At 43.7% G+C, this 22,440-nt stretch overlaps 1 protein-coding gene across 1 annotated transcript in view; it reads right to left on the bottom strand.

Annotated features, from left to right (window-relative positions):
- The window catches only part of LOC309566758 (disintegrin and metalloproteinase domain-containing protein 33-like), a 175,162-nt gene that overhangs the window by 146,941 nt on the left and 5,781 nt on the right, over positions 1 to 22,440 (bottom strand). The window lies entirely within an intron of this gene.

Here is a 22,440-nt window from a genome sequence, read left to right on the forward strand (position 1 = left end):
TTTAATTATTTCTATCATGTCATTATGTAACAAATACAAACTGAATGCAGAATGCATCCATAGAGATGATGCTGGGCTTTCTAAAAATGTAAAGCCTCCACTGCCTGCATTATCAAAGAGAAGAAAGGGTGCCGCTTACCAACCCAGTGCATTAATATGTAGATGAATGCAAGGGGCGTGTCTACCGCGAGGCAAGCAAAGGCGTTTGCTTTCGGTGGTGCCACCCCCAGGCAGAAGGGCAGGGGTGGCTCTTTAATTAGGTCCAGGGCCCGGCCAAGGGGTGAGCAGGAGGAGACTGCTGCCCTGGGCACTGTGTTATCACGTGAGGTGGAGGCACCAGGATGAGATTGGGGGGAGAGAATTTGTGTTGGGAGAGGGAATTTGAGGAGGGGGGGGGGTGGCAGGGGTAAGAATTGCTGTAGGAGGGGAATTTTGGAAGGTGTTAAAAAGATTTGTGCTAGGAGGGGGGATTTTGTGGGTTTTTTCTAGAAAAGGTAATATGGTGGGGGGGGGGGGTGTTGTGCTAAGATCTGGGATTTTTTTGAGGGGGGTGGGGGTATGCTAGTAGGGATGATTAGGGGATATTTGTGCTGGGGAGGATTTGGAGTGGGGGAAGTGGATTTATGCTTGGAGGGGTAGTTTGAGGAGTAGATGATTTGTTCTAGAAAGGGGAATTTATTTTTTGAGGGGGGAGGCAAATACTTGTGCCATTAGGGGGGGTTTTAGCAGGGGGTGGATTTGTACTTGGATAAAGGGGGGCTCAATGCTTAGGGAGGAGCATGCAGACTAGTGCTCGATTTTGTTTGTTTGTTTTTTTTTGGTTTTTATTTTGGGGGGGGGGTTTGCTGACACATAATTTTACACCTTGGAGGGGAATTTCGGGGGTCTGTTCTAGAAAAGATAATATGGTGGGGGGGGGAGGATTTGTGATAAGATCAGGAATTTCTTTTGGGGGGGTGGGGGGGGGTGAGGTATGCTAGTAGGGATGATTAGGGGGTATTTGTGCTAGGGGGGGAGGTTTGGAGTGGGGGGGGAAGTGGATTTGTGCTTGGAGGGGAAATTTGAGGGGTAGAGGATTTGTTCTAGGAAGGGAAAGTAGGACTACGTATGACAGCGCCCATCCCGGGTAAGCAGAAGAACCTTGCTCTGTGTAATCAGGCGGCACTCTAATCCCCATGCACTGGTCACTCTGCATTGGATGGGGGCACTGGTCACTATGCATTGATGGGGGCACCGGTCACTCTGCATTGGATGAGGACACTGGTCATTCTGCATTGATGGGGGCACTGGTCACTCTGCATTGGATGGGGGCACTGGTCACTCTGCATTAAATGGGGGCACTGGTCACTCTGTATTGGATGGGGGCACTGGTCACTATGCATTGATGGGGGCACTGGTCACTCTGCATTGGATGAGGACACTGGTCATTCTGCATTGATGGGGGCACTGGTCACTCTGCATTGGATGGGGGCACTGGTCACTCTGCATTAAATGGGGGCACTGGTCACTCTGTATTGGATGGGGGCACTGGTCACTATGCATTGATGGGGGCACTGGTCACTCTGCATTGGATGGGGGCACCGGTTACTCTGCATTGGATGGGGGCACTGGTTACTCTGCATTGGATGGGGGCATTGGTCACTCTACATTGGATAGGGGCACTGGTCACTATGCATTGATGGGGGCACCGGTCACTCTGCATTGGATGAGGACACTGGTCATTCTGCATTGATGGGGGCACTGGTCACTCTGCATTGGATGGGGGCACTGGTCACTCTGCATTAAATGGGGGCACTGGTCACTCTGTATTGGATGGGGGCACTGGTTACTCTGCATTGGATGGGGGCACTGGTTACTCTGCATTGGATGGGGGCACTGGTTACTCTGCATTGGATGGGGGCACTGCTCACTCTGCATTGGATGGGGGCACTGGTCACTCTGCATTGGATGGGGGCACTGGTTACTCTGCATTGGATGGGGGCATTGGTCACTCTGCATTGGATGGGGGCACTGGTTACTCTGCATTGGATAGGGGCACTGGTCACTATGCATTGATGGGGGCACCGGTCACTCTGCATTGGATGGGGACACTGGTCATTCTGCATTGATGGGGGCACTGGTCACTCTGCATTGGATGGGGGCACTGGTCACTATGCATTGATGGGGGCACTGGTCATTCTGCATTGATGGGGGCACTGGTCACTATGCATTGATGGGGGCACTGGTCACTCTGCATTGTTGGGGGCACTGGTCATTCTGCATTGATGGGGGCACTGGTTACTCTGCATTGGATGGGGGCACTGGTCACTATGCATTGATGGGGGCACTGGTCACTCTGCATTGGATGGGGGCACTGGTCATTCTGCATTGATGAGGGCACTGGTCATTCTGCATTGTTGGGGGCACTGGTCACTATACATTGCATGTGTGATTGAGAGTGCAGAATATCGGCCCAAATCGGCCGATACCGATACTTTGTGACCAAAATATCGGTCTCAGCCCTGGAAAAACAGTCTATCCCTAGTAAGCAGCTGTGGAAGAGGCCGCCCCAACCTGAACTCTGCACTCTACCTAATGCACTCCTGGTATTTAGTGCTTATTTAGGACCCTCCCACTGTTAGTGAAATTTGACCACACCCACTATTTGATGCGATTTGGAAGGTGTGTGTGTGTGCGTAAGGGGGGACATGTATGAGTTCCTGCACCTATTTTCTGAGAAAAAAGCCCTGGACAGATCTAAGAAAGAAATAGACCATAGACCACACATGAAGCTTACCACCGGTTGGCTGCAAGAGGTAAATAGCGAAAATAACTGCACAATATTTGAAATTAATTTTTTTTAAAAGAAAACAATATTTAAAACAAAGTCACTCCACTAAAGCTGTTGGTGACCTAAAATTCAGCACAAATCTGGAGCAAGGGTATAGGAGCCAACGTCTAATCCTTGTTACTGGAACGTTTGTTGTGTCCTTCCGGCCAAATAAGGGCAGATCTGATTGTCTGCTTTCCGATCATGAAACCGAGAAGTGTCACAGCACTGTGCAAAAAGGATGGAGACACAGATAACCAATGGGAGTACGTCTTACCAGAAATAAGATAAAAGGCCAGGATGTCCGTGTGGTTTAACAGTAAAAAACAATTCCTGATTTCGGTTTTAGTTTTAGGGTTCAGTGTGGTTTAACAGCTCTAATAAAGGAAGACTCCATTTAGGTAAAGCAATAATTAACATCTAAGGAGGAACTGCTGGCAGATATATAAAAATATAATATGGTTTAATACATTTATTTATCCTTGAGAAGTTACAAAATCACTCTTTTTTATAGAGATTTAGAAGGAGCTTGGGAAGTGGTGGTAGATCTATGGTAGGTGAGACACTCCACCACTAACACCACCACCGATAGCCACAGACCACCGTATCCTCCGACTACAATGCCAAACCAGTGGTGCCAACTACGGCCCCTATTTCATCATCTTCATCTCTTCCCTTATCTCTAGGCTAGTTTTCTAGCACAAAACGAGCCTACATATGGAGCCATTTATCCAACTGTCCATCCAGAGCCACTGGTTTATAGACCAGATACATTCCAAATATAGAGACATGTATCCAACTGTCCATCCAGAGCCTCTGGTTTATAGGCCAGAGACATTCCAAATATAGAACCATTTATCCAACTGTCCATCCAGAGCCTCTGGTTTATAGACCAGTGAAATCCTAAATATAGAGCTATTTATCCAACTGTCCATCCAGAGCTTCTGGTTTATAGACCAGGTACATCCTAAATTTAGAACCATTTATCCAACTGTCCATCCAGACCCTCTGGTTTATAGACCAGAGACATCCTAAATATAGAACCATTTATCCAACTGTCCATCCAGAGCCACTGGTTTATAGACCAGGGACATCCTAAATATAGAACCATTTATCCAACTGTCCATCCAGAGCCTCTGGTTTATAGACCAGATACATTCTAAATATAGAACAATTTATCCAACTGTCCATCCAGAGCCTCTGGTTTATAGACTGGATACATCCTAAATATAGAGCCATTTATCCAACTGTCCATCCAGAGCCACTGGTTTATAGACCAGGGACATCCTAAATATAGAACCATTTATCCAACTGTCCATCCAGAGCCTCTGGTTTATAGACCAGAGACATCCTAAATATAGAACAATTTATCCAACTGTCCATCCAGAGCCTCTGGTTTATAGACCGGATACATCCTAAATATGGAGCCATTTAGCCAACTGTCCATCCAGAGCTTCTGGTTTATAGACCAGAGACATCCTAAATATAGAGCCATTTATCCAACTGTCCATCCAGAGCCACTGGTTTATATACCAGACACATACTAAATATAGAGCCATTTATCCAACTGTCCATCCAGAGCCACTGGTTTATAGACCAGGGACATCCTAAATATAGAACCATTTATCCAACTGTCCATCCAGAGCCTCTGGTTTATAGACCAGATACATTCTAAATATAGAACAATTTATCCAACTGTCCATCCAGAGCCACTGGTTTATAGACCAGAGACATCCTAAATATAGAGCCATTTATCCAACTGTCCATCCAGAGCCACTGGTTTATAGACCAGGGACATCCTAAATATAGAACCATTTATCCAACTGTCCATCCAGAGCCTCTGGTTTATAGACCAGAGACATCCTAAATATAGAACAATTTATCCAACTGTCCATCCAGAGCCTCTGGTTTATAGACCGGATACATCCTAAATATGGAGCCATTTAGCCAACTGTCCATCCAGAGCTTCTGGTTTATAGACCAGAGACATCCTAAATATAGAGCCATTTATCCAACTGTCCATCCAGAGCCACTGGTTTATATACCAGACACATACTAAATATAGAGCCATTTATCCAACTGTCCATCCAGAGCCACTGGTTTATATACCAGACACATACTAAATATAGAGCCATTTATTCAACTGTCCATCCAGAGCTTCTGGTTTATAGACCAGAGAAATCTTAAATATAGAGCCATTTATCCAACTGTCCATCCAGAGCCTCTGGTTTATAGACCAGATACATTCTAAATATAGGACCATTTATCCAACTGTCCATCCAGAGCTTCTGGTTTATAGACCAGGGACATCCTAAATATAGAGCCATTTAGCCAACTGTCCATCCAGAGCTTCTGGTTTATAGACCAGATACATTCTAAATATAGGACCATTTATCCAACTGTCCATCCAGAGCTTCTGGTTTATAGACCAGGGACATCCTAAATATGGAGCCATTTATCCAACTGTACATCCAGAGCTTCTGGTTTATAGACCAGATACATTCTAAATATAGGACCATTTATCCAACTGTCCATCCAGAGCTTCTGGTTTATAGACCAGGGACATCCTAAATATAGAGCCATTTATCCAACTGTACATCCAGAGCTCCTGGTTTATAGACCAGATACATCCAGCCATTTGCTAAGCCCCATTGCTCTGGATTGGCTTCCTGATAAAGACAATGGCTGACCTCGCAATGTGCGTCGGCATGGCCTTGTACCACTAGGGCCCCTTCCTGACAGGGTGACCACGTAGAAGTCCATTTTGGACTCTATAAAAAGAAGTGCCTGAGCGAGGAGCTTCATGGCAGGATCACCAGGGATTCGTTTAATGAAAGCTACAGATTTTTAAAGAATGAAAACAACTTTTGAAATTTGAATGACAAGTTGAAGGTTGTATGAAATTTTAGTGATGCAGTATAGATACATCCTCCATTCTGATGTCACAGTGGCTGGACAATGGGGGTCACAGTCAGCAGACAATCCATGGTACACCTGTCCTTGCACATGGAAGGATTCTTATTGTCGGAGAAGTGTGGAGGGGGCCCCAGACAGGCCGGAAGTTCACAGAGTAGGAAGCCGATTTCCCTGGTGGATTCTTCATCCTCGGCTGGTGAAATAATCCAACCAGAGGATGCCGATCGCCATCTGTTCAGCTCATCACAGGAGGACGACTGGCTGCAAACTCTTCACTGAGAATGTTATTGTCTGAGCTCCGTTATATAAAGCATAGCTGCCTCCTCCATATCTCCAAGTGTAAGCTAAGGGTGCCAGACCAATGGCGGCCATACCCTCAACTATTTCATATACGATCGATATATGATCCTAAAAAAAACAAAAGGGTCGTAAAATCGAAAAGATCATTCGATGCTCCATACGCAATCCTATCCATCCATCTACTTTCATGCAGTCCAATTTTCAGGCTAGAACCATCAGAATAATTTTGATTGGTTTTGGTAAAATCGATTTAGGTATACGCAGTATTCATTAACCACTTCTGGACCGGAAGATTTTCCCCCTTAATGACCAGGCCTTATTTTGCGATTCGTCGCTGCGTTATTTTAACGGACAATTGCGTGGTCGTGCAACGCTGTACCAAAGCTCAAATAACAGACCTATGGAGCAAGAAACACCCAGCATTATGGGTAAGTGGGAGGGATATTTACAAATTTTGGTTTTTGGGGGATGGTATATATTTCAAACACAATGCCCTTGGTCCAAACCTGGCCCACCAGGTCATTTTAGGTGGCCCTCCCACCTCTCCTGGAGCTGCAGCACCACCCCTCGTCTCTGCTCCTACCTTGTCTCAGCAGGCAGGAGCAGAGAGGAGGTCAGAATTCCTCTGCCAGATCCTGTACTTCTCTATGCAGCTGCAGAAAGGCTTGTTTCTGCCCCCCTTGTCTCAGCAGTTGGCAGCAGAGAGGAGAACAGAACTCCTCCTACAGATCCTGCGCCTCTCTGTGAAGCTGCAGCACTACCTTGCCTGCGCCTCCCCTGGTCTCAACATTTAGCTGACTCCAGCCCTCCTCTGGTCCTCCTCCAGACCCTGCGCTTTCTGCTTCCCAGCTCCGCCCCCAGGTTCCTCCCGGCAGCAGCACAATATAATACGGGAAGGTGGAGGACTCTTGACACCTGTTGGTGGGTGCTCTTGACATCCAAAGTGGGGGAGGATGCACTGGACCTCTAGTCTTAGATATACAACCAGCCCTTTGAGGGAAACCATAATTAAGAGGCGGCCCGCAATGAGTTTGACACCCCTGGTGTATGCAATCATGCTTAAAGTGATTGTAAGCTTTCATTTTTTTTTTTTAAATAACAAACATGTTATACTTCCCTCCTCTGTGAAGTTGGTTTTGCCCAGGGCAGCCCGGATCCTCCTCTTCTCAGGTCCCTGGCTAGTGCTCCTGGCTCTTCCCTCCTGTCGGGTGCCCCCACAGCAAGCAGCTTGCTATGGAGCACCCGAGCCAAGCTGGTGCTCTCTGTGACCATTCACACACGGAGCCGGGGCTTGGCCCCACCTCCTCATCTCCTGATTGGCTCAATGGCTGTAATTAACAGCGGCAGGAGCTAATGGCTCCCGCTGCTGCCAATAGCCAGTCAGAAGTGCGAGTTCATGGAGAGGCAAGGCTCTGGTGGATATCACTGGATCGGGAGGGGGCTCAGGTAGGAATTAGGGGGGGCTTTTTTTTACCTTCATGCATAGAATACATGAAGGTAAATACCTTGTGCCTTTACAACCACTTCCGGACCGCCCGCCAAAGTTTTACATCGCTACTTTGATGTTAAATACTTGGCAGCAGATAGTTGCCATAGCCCCGGTATTTTCCTACACGGCAGGCGGTCCTCTTTCTCATAAAAGTGGTCCCAGCAGCAGGTTCGTCGCGGGATCACTTTTATGGGCGGCGGGGAAGGTGACCCCTCCCCCGGTCGTTTTCCCGGCATACCGGAGCTGTCGGTAGCTAGGAAAACGATCTGGTCCTCTCACCTCCTAGGCAGGAAGTCGAGTGAGGGTAAGCTGGCCCCCACTCCAACCACTCTATGGCCTTGGAGGACCGGACAATGTCATACGTCACTTCCTCCCAACGGTCTTAAAGGGCCCATTTTTTTCATGATGAAAACAAATGACTTTTTTTTGCTTTTTAGTGTGGATGTGAGGTCTTTTTGACCCCAGATCTCACATTAAGGCCCCTTTCACACTTGGAGTCCATCAGGCGGACTCCGTTTTTCTCAGCAGGGATCGATCCACCGATCCCCCACTGAGCAGGCAGATGGCAGCTGTGTCTCCACGATGTGTGCAGAGACAGAGCTGTCAGGTCCCCGGTATTCTCCCTATGGGGGGAATCGGATGGGAACGGACCGCCTGTCTGTTCCCATCCGATCCGATCTACCAGACGGATGGGAAATAGGGTTTCCATCCATCCGGATTTGACGGATCGGATCAGATGTCAGCAGACATGTCTCCGCTGACATCCGATGCCCCATAGAGATGCAGGGGGCGTCCGTTCAGATCCGCCTGAAAAACTGACAGGTTGATCTGAATGGTCCGCAAGTGTGAAAGGGGCTTAAAGAGGTCCTGTCCTGCTTATTTCTATTACAAGGGATGTTTACATTCCTTGTAATAGGAATAAAAGTGATCAAAAAAAAAAAAAAACTTAAAGGGACAGTGTAAAAATAAAAAATAAAAGGTAAAATAAATAAGAAAAAAAAAAAAACTTAAAGCGCCCCGCCCCCCTGAGCTCACGTGCAGAAATGAACGCATACCCAAGTCCCGCCCACATATGTAAACGGTGTTCAAACCACACATGTGAGGTATTGGCACAATCGTTAGAGCGAGAGCAATAATTCCATCCCTAGACCTCCTCTGTAACTCTAAACTGGTAACCTGTAGAAATTTTTAGAGCGTCCCCTTGGAAATTTTTAAGTACCAATGTTTGTCGCCATTCGACAAGCGTGCGCAATCTTGAAACATGACAATGTTGGGTCTCTATTTACTCGGCGTAACATTATCTTTCACATTATGGAACAAAAATTGGCCTTACTTTACAGTTTATTTTTTTTTTTTAATAGCAGTGAAATGTATTTTTTTCCCCCCAAAAAATTGCTTTTGAAAGACCGCTGCACAAATACCGCGTGACAAAAAATAGAGTCTTTGCTAAAAAAAATATATAAAATGTTTGGGGGTTCTAAGTCATTTTCTAGCAAAAATTACTGATTTTAACTTGTAAATAACATGTGTCAGAAATAGGCCCGGTCCTGAAGTGGGTAATGTTGCACCCAAAAAATAGATGTAACATGAAACATAGTCCAAAAGGTAGACTAATGGGCCATACACACTATACAATTGTCTTTAGATTTTTTTCCTTTAGATTTACCAAAACCATATAATATGAGGTCAAATCTCAGCACTTTCAATTTGTATGCAATCAGTCAGTCCCTTGTACTACATAGGTGAAGGTAAATCTAAAGGAAATCTAACAACAAAAGTTGTATAGAAGTGTATCCAGCTTTAAGCCTCGTACACACGCAACAAATTTCCGCCGACCGGTCGTCCGTCTTTTGTCCAGAGTGGTGTCTGTTGGTTGGAATGTGCCTAGACTGCACACAAATTTTCCCGTACGACAGAATTCTACTTCAGAAGTGATGTCATGTGTTGGATTGCTTTCTTTGTGTTCTTTCATCTCTGATCATGCCCAGTCTTGCTCATAAGATTTTTCCCCATCGAAATCTGTACTAATGAGACGAAAATCGGACGTGTGTTGATGGAGGACAAAAATTTTATAGCCTGCACACCAGGATTTTGTCAGCCGAAAAGTCGGAGTTGGTTGTCGAAAGCACCATACTAACAATCCGAAAATTGGCCGATCAGTCGTCGGACGAAATTTCCCGGCCAAATTTCCACTCGTGTGTACGGGGCTTTAGCCTTTAAGTTGTCTTCTTACACCCCCCTGTAGATCAGATGTTGTTCCTGACTATCACACGAGTTGTGAGCATGAGGCATCACATGTCCTGTGGAATATCGGAAATGTTTTATCAGAGAAAGCTCTATTCAGGATTTTCTTGTGAACACACGCACATTCCAGGAAAAAATAATTTTAATTAATCTCCTTTTCTTTGACCAGTAAGCCCTCAAGTGATAAAATGGGGTTCGGAGCAGCAGAGGATACATTAGGAGGATGGAAGTACCGGGTATTTTCAGCGAGCAATACAGAGTTATTATTACACAATGTTACTTGTTTTCTTTTACATCTAATCTCATATTTGTGTTATATTATTAGATATTCTGATTCTTTAGACTGGCCAATAGGGATGAGCGAAATTAAGAGTTCCCACTTCTCCAGTTAGTGTTAGGGTTATAGATAAGCTTAGTGTTGGGGTTATAGATAAAATTAGTGTTGGGGTTGGGGTTATAGATAAGGTTAGTGTTAGGGTTATAGATAAGGTTAATGTTGGGGTTATAGATAAGGTAAGTGTTAGGGTTATAGATACGGTTAGTGTTGGGGTTATAGATAAGGTTAGTGTTGGGGTTATAGATAATGTTAGTGTTGGGGTTATAGATAAGGTTAGTGTTGGGGTTATAGATAAGGTTAGTGTTGGGGTTATAGATAAGGTTAGTGTTGGGGTTATAGATAAGGTTAGTGTTGGGGTTATAGATAAGGTTAGTGTTGGGGTTGGGGTTATAGATAAGGTTAGTGTTAGGGTTATAGATAAGGTTAATGTTGGGGTTATAGATAAGGTAAGTGTTAGGGTTATAGATAAGGTTAGTGTTGAGGTTATAGATAAGGTTAGTGTTGGGGTTATAGATAAGGTTAGTGTTGGGGTTAGGGTAAGGTTAGTGTTGGGGTTATAGATAAGGTTAGTGTTGGGGTTATAGATAAGGTTAGTGTTGGGGTTAGGGTTATAGATAATGTTAGTGTTGGGGTTATAGATAAGGTTAGTGTTGGGGTTATAGATAAGGTTAGTGTTGGGGTTAGGGTTATAGATAATGTTAGTGTTGGGGTTATAGATAAGGTTAGTGTTGGGGTTATAGATAAGGTTAGTGTTGGGGTTATAGATAAGGTTAGTGTTGGGGTTATAGATAAGGTTAGTGTTGGGGTTATAGATAAGGTTAGTGTTGGGGTTGGGGTTATAGATAAGGTTAGTGTTAGGGTTATAGATAAGGTTAATGTTGGGGTTATAGATAAGGTAAGTGTTAGGGTTATAGATAAGGTTAGTGTTGAGGTTATAGATAAGGTTAGTGTTGGGGTTATAGATAAGGTTAGTGTTGGGGTTAGGGTAAGGTTAGTGTTGGGGTTATAGATAAGGTTAGTGTTGGGGTTATAGATAAGGTTAGTGTTGGGGTTAGGGTAAGGTTAGTGTTGGGGTTATAGATAAGTTTAGTGTTGGGGTTATAGATAAGGTTAGTGTTGGGGTTATAGATAAGGTTAGTGTTGGGGTTATAGATAAGGTTAGTGTTGGGGTTAGGGTTATAGATAAGGTTAGTGTTGGGGTTATAGATAAGGTTAGTGTTGGGGTTATAGAGGAGGTTAGTGTTGGGGTTATAGATAAGGTTAGTGTTGGGGTTATAGATAAGGTTAGTGTTGGGGTTATAGACAAGGTTAGTGTTGGGGTTATAGATATGGTTAGTGTTGGGGTTATAGATAAGGTTAGTGTTGGGGTTATAGATAAGGTTAGTGTTGGGGTTATAGATACGGTTAGTGTTGGGGTTATAGATAAGGTTAGTGTTGGGGTTATAGATGAGGTTAGTGTTGGGTCATAGATGAGGTTAGTGTTGGGGTTATAGATAAGGTTAGTGTTGGGGTTATAGATGAGGTTAGTGTTGGGGTTATAGATAAGGTTAGTGTTGGGGTTATAGATAAGGTTAGTGTTGGGTCATAGATGGTTAGTGTTGGGGTTATAGATAAGGTTAGTGTTGGGGTTATAGATGAGGTTAGTGTTGGGTTATAGATGGTTAGTGTTGGGGTTATAGATAAGGTTAGTGTTGGGGTTATAGATAAGGTTAGTGTTGGGGTTATAGACAAGGTTAGTGTTGGGGTATATGTAATTGAATTATTGTAATTTAATTGAAAAGGTGATTGAATTTAATAATTTAATAATGTAATAATAACTGTTTAATAATTTTAATTATTTAAATGATTGTAATTTAAATTAATTAATTTAATTTAATTGAATTATTGTAATTTAATCGATAATGCAATTTAATTTAATAATTTAATAATGTAATAATAACTGTTTAATAATTTTAATTATTTAAATTATTGTAATTTAAATTAATTAATTTAATTGAATTATTGTAATTTAATCAATAATGTAATTTAATTTAATAATTTAATAATAACACTTTAATAATTTTAATTATTTAAATTATTGTAATTTAAATTAATTAATTTAATTAAATTATTGTAATTTAATTGATAATGTAATTTAATTTAATAATTTAATAATAACTGTTTAATAATTTTAATTATTTAAATTATTTTAATTAATTACTTTAATTAATTATATTAATTATTTTAAAATTGTACCTTTTTAATGTATTTGATAAAATGTATTTTTAAAAAACATAATTGTATATTATCTGTGTCTTGTCTCTACTTCCTATCCTACATGTATTAAACCCGGGACCCCGGCACTGCAAGGCCAGAATGCTGACCCCCCCCCATTGCTACTGTTTTCCTTTCCATTCACCTTTTGTTGGAATTTCCTCTCCTGCCACAGGGGAAATAATGGAATGAGATTCTTCTAAGTGGCAGACTGACATGTTTCAGCCCCCGGGTGATGGGAGAGAATAGTACATAATCCCATAGGAATGGGCAGACAGGGGGGTAATAATGGTCAGAAGGTCACCCTCCCCCCCCAGCACACAACACGGGACATCTACACAACCATTGCTGCATAGACCCGAGTCCTACCTGGATGACAATAAGGGGTGAAGTTATACAAAAATCACAGCTATTCGTCCTGTAATAGTGTATGTACATTCGTTCTGTGTGAAGGGGGGCAAAAACGAATGTTATGAGGCTCCAGGTTGAATATTTCTAATTCATAAAGAATTGCGTGAATCAGGAAAATTCCACAATATGACGACTAAATGGAGCTGATAAATATAGGAAAACCAGATGTACATTCGTTCTGTGCGAATGGGGTAAAAAACAAATGTTATTTGGCTCCAGATCGAATGTTTTTCATTCATAAAGAATAGAGTGATTTAGGAAAATTCCTAACGAATGTTATTAGGCTCCAGATCGAATGTTTTTCATTCATGAATAATGAGGTGATCGAGGAAAGTTCCTATTGAATGTTATTTGGCTCCAGATCGAATGTTTTTCATTCATAAAATATGGCGTGATCAAGGAAAATTCCACAATATGATGAGTAAATGGAGCTGATAAATGTACGGTAATTAGATGTACATTCGTTCAGTGCGAATGGGGGGAAAAACAAATGTTATTAGGCTCCAGATCAAATGTTTTTCATTCATAAAGAATAGAGTGATTTAGGAAAATTCCTAACGAATGTTATTAGGCTCCAGATCGAATGTTTTTCATTCATGAATAATGAAGTGATCGAGGAAAGTTCCTATTGAATGTTATTTGGCTCCAGATCGAATGTTTTTCATTCATAAAATATGGTGTGATCAAGGAAAATTCCACAATATGATGAGTAAATGGAGCTGATAAATGTATGGTAATTAGATGTACATTCGTTCAGTGCGAATGGGGGGAAAAAAACAAATGTTATTAGGCTCCAGATCAAATGTTTTTCATTCATGAATAATGAAGTGATCGAGGAAAGTTCCTATTGAATGTTATTTGGCTCCAGATCGAATGTTTTTTTTATATATAAAGAATGGAGTGATTTAGGAAAACATCACAGTAAGGGAAACCAGATGTACATTCGTCCTGGGCAAATGGGGGCAAAAATGAATGTTATTTGGCTCCAGATCGAATGTTTTTCATTGATGAAGAATAGAGTGATTTAGGAAAATTCCTAACGAATGTTATTAGGCTCCAGATCGAATGTTTTTCATATTCAAAGAATGGAGTGATTTAGGAAAATATCACAATAAGGGAAACCACATGTACATTCGTTCTGTGCGAATGGGGGAAAAACAAATGTTATTAGGCTCCAGATCGAATGTTTTTCATTCATAAAGAATGGCGTGATGGAGGAAAATTCCACAATATGGCGACTAAATGGAGCTGATAAATATATGGTAATTAGATGTACATTCGCTCTGTGCGAATGGGGGAAAAAATGTATGTTATTTGGCTCCAGATCGAATGTTTTTCATTAATGAAGAATGGCGTGATCGAGGAAAATTCCACAATATGGCGACTAAATGGAGCTGATAAATATATGGTAATTAGATGTACATTCGTTCTGTGCGAATGGGGGAAAAAATTTATGTTATTTGGCTCCAGATCGAATGTTTTTCATTCATGAAGAATGGAGTGATTTAGGAAAATTCCACAATATGGCGACCAAATTGAGCTGATAATTAACCACTTTAATACAGGGCACTTCCCTCCCTTCCCGCCCAGGCCAATTTTCCCCTTTTAGCGCTGTTGCATTTTGAATGACAATTGCGCGGTCATGCAACACTGTACCTTCACCAAATTTATGTCATTTTCCCCCCACAAATAGAGCTTTCTTTTGGTGGTATTTGATCACCTCTGCGATTTTTACTTTTTGCTAAACAAATAAAAAAAGACCGAAAAGTTTAAAAAAAAAAAAAAAAAATTTTGTTTATGTTATACAATTTTGTAAATAAATAATTTTTTTCCTGCACTGATGAGCACTGATGAGACTGCACTGACAGGCACTGATGAGGAGGCACTGATGGGGTGGCACTGATGGGGTGGCACTGATAGGTGGCACTGATAGGCGGCACTGATATGCGGCACTGATAGGCACTGATATGTGGCACTGATAGGTAGCACAGATATGCAGCATTGGTGGGCACTGATAGGCGGCACTGCTGGGCACTGATAGGCGGCATTGATGGACACTGATAGGTGGCACTGACGGGCATTGATAGGTGGCACTGACGGGCACTAATGGGCACTGATAGGCGGCACTGGTGGGCACTGATGGGCACTGATGGGCGGCACTGATCGGCACTGACAGGCGGCACTGATGGGCACTAATGGGCACTGATAGGCGGCACTGGTGGGCAATAATGGGCACTGGTGGGCGACACTAAAGGATGGCAGTGATGGGCACTTGTGGGCAGCACTGATAGGGAGGACACTGGTGGGCATCACTGATGGGGAGGGCAATGGGGGGCTCCCTGAGCCCTGATTGCCATCCCTGGTGGCCATAGTGGGCATCCCTGGGGTCATAGTGGGCATCCCTGGGGTCATAGTGGGCATCCCTGGGGTCATAGTGGGCATCCCTGGTGGATCTAGTGGCATCCCCCCCCGAGGGTCTGCACTGGTAATCAATGATCTGATTACCAGTGCCGACCCCCCCCCCCTGTCAGGGGAGCCGCCGATCGGCGCTCCTTTACTCGTGCCTGTCAGGCACGAACTAAGGAAAGCCGATCAACGGCTGTTCCTATTTACTATGTGACCAGCCGTGATTGGACACGGCTGATCACATGGTAAAGAGCCTCCGTCAGAGGCTCTTTACCGAGATCGGAGATGCAGGGTGTCAGACTGACACCTCGCATCACCGATCGCCGCTCTGCGCGCCCCCGGGGGGCGCCCAGAGCTGTGTTATCCTGCCGCCGTCATATGACGTCCGGTCAGGATAACTCAACCACATTCCCGCCGTCAATCTGTAATAGGGCGGGCGGGAAGTGGTTAAAGGGAAACCAGATGTACATTCGTTCTGTGCGAATGGAGGAAAAAACAAATGATATAAGGCTCCAGATCGAATGTTTTTCATTCATAAAGAATTAAGTGATTTAGGAAAATTCCACGATATGCTGATAATTATAGGGAAACCAGGGCTTTTTAACCACTTCTGGACCGGAAGGATTTACCCCTCTTAATGACCAGACCATATTTTGTGATTCGGCACTGCGTTATTTTAACGGACTGTGACAGGAAGTCAGGTAAATCTGTGGGTGTTGTCACAGATGGGAGATACATTTCTGCCTTGTTTAGACAATTCACCAATTACTATCAGGTGTCGGCTGCAGAGGTAGCCAGAAAGGTTTAAAGCGGAGTTCCACCCTGGATTTTTTTTTTTTTTTTTTAATACCCCCGGGACAGTCAGGGCTAGTGCATTCCACAATGGCTAGCCTCTGATCTGTCCCGGGTTGCACTTACCTGCAAGACGAAATACTTACCTTGCAAACATCTTGTCCAGCGCTGCCATCTCAGATGTGGGCAGCTTGAAGCCAGCGCGTCCTCTTCGGCGTCTTCTTCCGCCTTCTGTGGTCCCACGATGCTTTGCGCCGGCCCCGACGTCACTTCCGGGTCGCGCGCGTCACCCCTCCACAGCTTCTGGGCATGCCCAGAAGCTGTTTAGAAGGGGATGACGCGCGCAACCCGGAACTGACGTCGGGGCCGGTGCAGGCGCAATGATTCCTGGGAGCTATGACGTCCAGCTCCCAGGAATCATTGCAGAGCCAGGAAGTGACGACGGGCCGCGGCCGAGGAAGGAGGAAGAAGGAAGTAAGGTAAGTATATTTTCTTCGCTACGAGGTAAGTAAAAAAAAAAAATATATGCGATTATCCATTTCTTTTTCAGGTGACCCGGAGCGAGAAGATGGAGGTAAGTATAAAAATAGGGTGGAACTCCACTTTAAGGATGTTGGAAAGCTTCAGCTATTCAGAATGAGGCAATTAAGTCCTCTATAAGTTATCCAGAGGATGACTACTGATTACTGCATCCTGAGGCTGTGTGCGTTAATGAGAGCAGTGAGCTGAGAGACTTCTGAAGGTGAGGTGGTGTTGACTTTTTCTGTGTGAAAAGAAAAACAAATAGACTATTGGTCTTCTGCTGTATGACCAGCAGTGTCTGCCCAGCAGTAGGTTGGGACAGACTCCATAGGTAGGTTCCTGTGTTGTGAAGGTAGACGCCCCAAGTGGCCAGGATTTATTTTATGTTTTGTTTGATTTATGCTGTTTGGATGCTTGCACTTGTTTCCAGCAAATTGGAAGAATAAACCATAGACCGTTGTTTTCAACCACTCCTCGCCTGTCTCTCTGTGTAACGAACCCACCACCCCCCCCCCCCCCCAAGGGGTCACCCACACCCGCTACCGAGCCAACCCCTTACAGGACAATTGCACGGTCGTGCGACACTGTACCCAAATAAAATTGATGTCCTTTTTTTTCCCACAAACAGAGCTTTCTTTTGGTGGTATTTGATCACCTCTGCGATTTTTAATTTTTTGCGCTATAAACAAAAAAAAAAAACCGACAATTCTGGAAAAAAAAAAAAACAATATTTTTCACATTCTGCTATATGACATTCCCAATAAAAAAAAAAAAATCAAAATTTTTTAACATTTTAGGCCAATTTGTTTTCTGCTACATATTTTTGTTAAAAAAAAAAATTGCAATAAGCGTATTTTGATTGGTTTGCGCAAAATTCATTGCTTCTATTAACTATGGGAAATATTTGTAATTTTTATTGTTTTTTTTTTTTTACTAATAATGGCGGCGATCTGCGATTTTTTTTTTTTTTTTTTTTGTGGGACTGCAACATTGTGGCGGACAGATGGGACCCTTAACTGACACTTTTGGGGGGGACCAGTGACATTACTACAGTAATCAGTGCTACAAATATGCACTGTCACTGTAATAATGACAATGGCAGGGAAGGGGTTAACCTGGTGGGTGATCAAGGGGTTAAATGTGAGCCTAGGGGAGTGATTCTAACTGTGTGGGGGCGGGGCTTGTGAAATGATCATAGAAACCTGTGATCCTATATAGAAGGATCACAGGCGCTCTGTGATCTTAAATGAATAATGATATGATCATAAACCGCACTACGTGCATCAAACAGTATATAGTATACAGTATATAGTATACAGTATATAGTATACAGTATATAGTATACAGTATATAGTATGCAATATTAAAGTGCCAATAAATAAATATATTATAAATACATAAAAGTGAAGAAGATAAAAAAAAAAAGAGTCCAGTGTAAAATAGTGAATAACCGTGCAAAAATGAATAAATACATATAGTCCAAACAATCGTAAAGTGATCTGTGCTCCCAAAGATGAGTGACCAGAGTGTCACCAAACCGTGCACCCCCTTGTGAATGGGCGCACCCCTCAGATTTTTATAAAGAACGCATGGGTGAAAAAGATCCTATAGATCATCCAACCGCATCCTTAGGGTTCCTCTTATCCATCTGTGATCATTCCAGGGAGAAGAACGGTCAGCTGTGTTTACAACATCCGACCGTCCTTCTTTCTCAGCGGGGAGCGATCGCGGATGTCAGGCGGCAATCGGAGCTCGCAGCCCCATGCATCGGAGTCCCCGCTGCCTAGTGGAAGCGGGAGCGTGCCGCCAGCACCACGTGCACAACCAACCTAATCCTACGTTGCTTCGTGCAAGAGAAACTGCCGGCCGGGCGTTCTTAATGTGGTTAAAGCCATCACTCCGCTCCTCCAAGGCCAAAGAGTGGAGTTTTACCGGCTACCGACAGCTCCGGTAAGCGGGGAAAGCGGTGCCCATACAGGTGAATCTGTGGTGAACCCCCCGCTGGGACACCCCTTATGTGAAAGAGGAGCGCCCGCCAAACCCCGGTATTTAACGTCAAAGTAGTGATGCAAATAGACAATGGGCGCTCTGTGATGTCTCTCTATATAAAATATTTTTGTGTTGTAAGTCTTTTGCTGTACCATGAGTGCCGGTTCACATTTCTGCGATCGCAGAGATCGCATGTAATTCAGAGCGCACTGCCCCTAAAATCACATGTGATGTCTGTGCGGTGCAAATTTCAGACATACACTTTGTATGGCTGAATTCGCACCGCAATCGCACTGTTGTAATTTTCTGAAAATGCAATGCAATATGGCCGTCTGGAGCTGTTCTGTACACAGAATGTATACTGACCACACCCCCAGAAACATCATTTCCTGCTTGTGTGATTGGCTCACCAATTTTCCCAGAAGTCTGCACTAAGATACAAGTCCGATTTCTGGCATCCCCTGCAACAAAAATGTCATTTTTGGTGAGATCTTCCCAATAGGAACACGTCTAAAGGGATGCAGGCCCAGCAGATTTCCTCATTAGTGCTTTGCAGCTGCCACAGCTGATAGATAATTATGAAACCCCTCCCATTAGACCCACTCAGCACAGAGGAACAAACAATGATTTCTTCAGAATAACAAAAGGTAGGAATCTGCAACAAAGTTTGTTACAATCTCTGCAATGTACAGAGATCACCCAGAGGGGAATGTTTTTTTCTCAACAAAAGTCGAGTTACGCTTTAAGTTTGACACCCCTGGTGTAAATGATACTTAGCGCCACCTAGAGGCCCCCAATGACACCCCTGGTGTAAATGATACTTAGCGCCACCTAGAGGCCCCCAATGACACCCCTGGTGTAAATGATACTTAGCGCCACCTAGAGGCCCCCAATGACCCCCCTGGTGTAAATGATACTTAGTGCCACCTAGAGGCCCCCAATGACACCCCTGGTGTAAATGATACTTAGCGCCACCTAGAGGCCCCCAATGACACCCCTGGTGTAAATGATACTTAGCGCCACCTAGAGGCCCCCAATGACACCTCTCGTCTAAATGATACTTATCGCCACCTAGAGGCCCCCAATGACCCCCCTGGTGTAAATGATACTTAGCGCCACCTAGAGGCCCCCAATGACACCCCTGGTGTAAATGATACTTATCGCCACCTAGAGGCCCCCAATGACACCTCTCGTCTAAATGATACTTATCGCCACCTAGAGGCCCCCAATGACACCTCTCGTCTAAATGATACTTAGCGCCACCTAGAGGCCCCCAATGACACCTCTGGTCTAAATGATACTTAGCGCCACCTAGAGGCCCCCAATGACACACCTGGTGTAAATAATACTCAGCGCCACCTAGAGGCCCCCAATAACGCCCCTGGTGTAAATGATACTTAGCGCCACCTAGAGGCCCCCAATGACACCCCTGGTGTAAATGATACTTAGCGCCACCTAGAGGCCCCCAAGTGTGTGATAAGAGAAGATAATATCTCTTTGTACTTGTAAAGTTTTCTGAGTATCTCTGATTTTCTCTATTTCTGGGGATTGGAGTCCCCCCCCCCCCCCCACTAATGAGAAATATTTTGCACACAGGCAGTAAATTGTTGGAGTCGCCCCCCCCCCCCGATACAAATACGACCGCGCTAATGATATAATTGTGGCATTGGCAGACGCAGTCCGGGGGTGGGGGGATGGGATCCGACTACTTTCCCATGACTCCGAGTGTTGGAATCATTTATCGGCAGTAAAGGAGTCTCATATGTCAGGCTGGGAGGATTATTGAACAGGGCGGAGCCTGGCCTGAACTTTAACCCTTTCCTCATTCTCTCATGAGCCGGTTCTGATCCCGTAATTAATAACCAGGAATGTCATAATAAGAGTTTTCTATTTAAAGGGACTTTCCATGTTCAGTGCACTGAACTACAATCCAGCAATCACCAGAGATGCCTCAATGTAACGCATTGTAACGGGCAGCATGCAGTGCAGAAGAGGGGCCAAAAACAGAAATTGCATTTATTTACTTGGCGTAAAATCATCTTTCACATTATACACTGCTCAATGAAAACACATCAGATCTCAATGGGGAAAAATCTCCTGCTGGGTATCTATACTGGTATGGACTGGGTAATGTGTTAGGATCTATACTGGTATGGACTAGGTAATGTGTTAGGATCTATACTGGTATGGACTGGGTAATGTGTTAGGATCTATACTGGTATGGACTGGGTAATGTGTTAGGATCTATACTGGTATGGACTGGGTAATGTGTTAGGATCTATACTGGTATGGACTGGGTAATGTGTTAGCATCTATACTGGTATGGACTGGGTAATGTGTTAGGATCTATACTGGTATGGACTGGGTAATGTGTTAGGATCTATACTGGTATGGACTGGGTAATGTGTTAGGATCTATACTGGTATGGACTGGGTAATGTGTTGGGATCCATACTGGTATGGACTGGGTAATGTGTTAGGATCTATACTGGTATGGACTGGGTAATGTGTTAGCATCTATACGGGTATGGACTGGGTAATGTGTTAGGATCTATACTGGTATGGACTGGGTAATGTGTTAGAATCTATACTGGTATGGACTGGGTAATGTGTTAGGATCTATACTGGTATGGACTGGGTAATGTGTTAGGATCTATACTGGTATGGACTGGGTAATGTGTTAGGATCTATACTGGTATGGACTGGGTAATGTGTAAGGATCTATACTGGTATGGACTGAGTAATGTGTTAGGATCTATACTGGTATCGACTGGGTAATGTGTTAGGATCTATACTGGTATCGACTGGGTAATGTGTTAGGATCTATACTGGTATGGACTGGATAATGTGTTAGGATCTATACTGGTATGGACTGGGTAATGTGTTAGGATCTATACTGCTATGGACTGGGTAATGTGTTAGGATCTATACTGGTATGGACTGGGTAATGTGTTAGGATCTATACTGGTATGGACTGGGTAATGTGTTAGGATCTATACTGGTATGGACTGGGTAATGTGTTGGGATCTATACTGGTATGGACTGGGTAATGTGTTAGGATCTATACTGGTATCGACTGGGTAATGTGTTAGGATCTATACTGGTATGGACTGGGCAATGTGTTAGGATCTATACTGGTATCAACTGGGTAATGTGTTAGGATCTATACTGGTATGGACTGGGTAATGTGTTAGGATCTATACTGGTATGGACTAGGTAATGTGTTAGGATCTATACTGGTATGGACTGGGTAATGTGTTAGGATCTATACTGGTATGGACTGGGTAATGTGTTAGGATCTATACTGGTATCGACTGGGTAATGTGTTAGGATCTATACTGGTATGGACTGGGTAATGTGTTAGGATCTATACTGGTATGGACTGGGTAATGTGTTAGGATCTATACTGGTATGGACTGGGTAATGTGTTAGCATCTATACTGGTATGGACTGGGTAATGTGTTAGGATCTATACTGGTATGGACTGGGTAATGTGTTAGGATCTATACTGGTATGGACTGGGTAATGTGTTAGGATCTATACTGGTATGGACTGGGTAATGTGTTGGGATCCATACTGGTATGGACTGGGTAATGTGTTAGGATCTATACTGGTATGGACTGGGTAATGTGTTAGAATCTATACTGGTATGGACTGGGTAATGTGTTAGGATCTATACTGGTATGGACTGGGTAATGTGTTAGGATCTATACTGGTATGGACTGGGTAATGTGTTAGGATCTATACTGGTATGGACTGGGTAATGTGTAAGGATCTATACTGGTATGGACTGAGTAATGTGTTAGGATCTATACTGGTATCGACTGGGTAATGTGTTAGGATCTATACTGGTATCGACTGGGTAATGTGTTAGGATCTATACTGGTATGGACTGGATAATGTGTTAGGATCTATACTGGTATGGACTGGGTAATGTGTTAGGATCTATACTGCTATGGACTGGGTAATGTGT

This window comes from Pelophylax lessonae (genome assembly GCF_965119305.1).
Source record: "Pelophylax lessonae genome assembly, chromosome: 1".
Taxonomy (NCBI): domain Eukaryota; kingdom Metazoa; phylum Chordata; class Amphibia; order Anura; family Ranidae; genus Pelophylax; species Pelophylax lessonae.